Source organism: Aquarana catesbeiana, linkage group LG06, assembly GCF_042186555.1.
Source record: "Aquarana catesbeiana isolate 2022-GZ linkage group LG06, ASM4218655v1, whole genome shotgun sequence".
Classification (NCBI taxonomy): domain Eukaryota; kingdom Metazoa; phylum Chordata; class Amphibia; order Anura; family Ranidae; genus Aquarana; species Aquarana catesbeiana.
In genome coordinates, this window is record NC_133329.1 from 417,683,548 (window position 1) to 417,684,667 (window position 1,120).

Below are 1,120 nucleotides of genomic sequence, written 5' to 3' on the forward strand. Positions count from 1 at the left end.
GCACCACCTCCTGGAACGTGCCTTGATGTAGTTCCCAACCGCTGGAACTGATGCTCACTCTGCTCAGAAAGTCCGCCAGCGCATTTTCTGACCCCTTGATGTGGACTGCCCTTACTGAAGAGACATAGATCTCTGCCCAGGACAGAATCTGCTGCGTTAATGACAGAAGTGATTCCGAGCGAGTTCCCCCTCGCTTGTTCAAGTACGCCACTGTTGTGGCATTGTCTGAAAATATTAAAAGGTCCTTTGAATAGACCCTCTCTCCCAGAGACATAAGTGCTTTCCTCACAGCCAGAAGTTCTCTGAAATTCGAGGAGCGACCTGCTTCCTCTGGCAACCAGGCTCCTTGAGCTGCCAACCCTGTGAGTGAGCACCCCAACCCCACAGACTGGCGTCTGTGGTAATCTTGATTGGGCAATGTTGTGCCCAATCCTTCCCCCTCTGCAGATGTTCTCGCTGCTCCCACCAGGCAAGATTTAGAAAATTCCCTTCTGGTAGTTTTACCAGCTGATCCAGAGAATTATTCCTGCAATCCCAATGGAGCAAAAGAAAAGCCTGAAGGGGTCTGGAGTGCAATTGAGCCCAAGGCACCCCTGGAATGGCCGCAGTCATTAGGCCCAGCAACTGCATGATCCGCTGAAGGGAGGTCTGAGGGAGCAGTTTGAAGGTCTGCACAGAGAGAAGAAGAATTTTCACAATTTTCTCTTTGGGAAGAAAAATCTTTAGGGCAACAGAGTCTATTAGATAACCCAGAAAAAGCATGCTCTGTGAGGGTACTAGGCAAGACTTCTGTTGGTTGACCTTCCACCCTAATTTTTAAAAGGTCCGCAAAACCAACTGTAAGTCTTGAATAAGGGACTCCTTGCCCCGAGAAGAATTTAAATAATCGTTTAGATATGGGACGATTGATACACCTTGAATTCGAAAACAGGCCATGACTTCGGCCATGATTTTTGTGAAAATCCTCGGTGCTGCCGAGAGACCAAAAGGAAGGGCATTGAACTGCCAATGAGACGGCTCGATTCCCACGAGCACTGCAAACCTGAGGAACCTTCGGTGGCTCTGGCAGATTGGTTTCTCCATACGGAAACGTCTGTAAACTATGTATTGGTTCAGGACA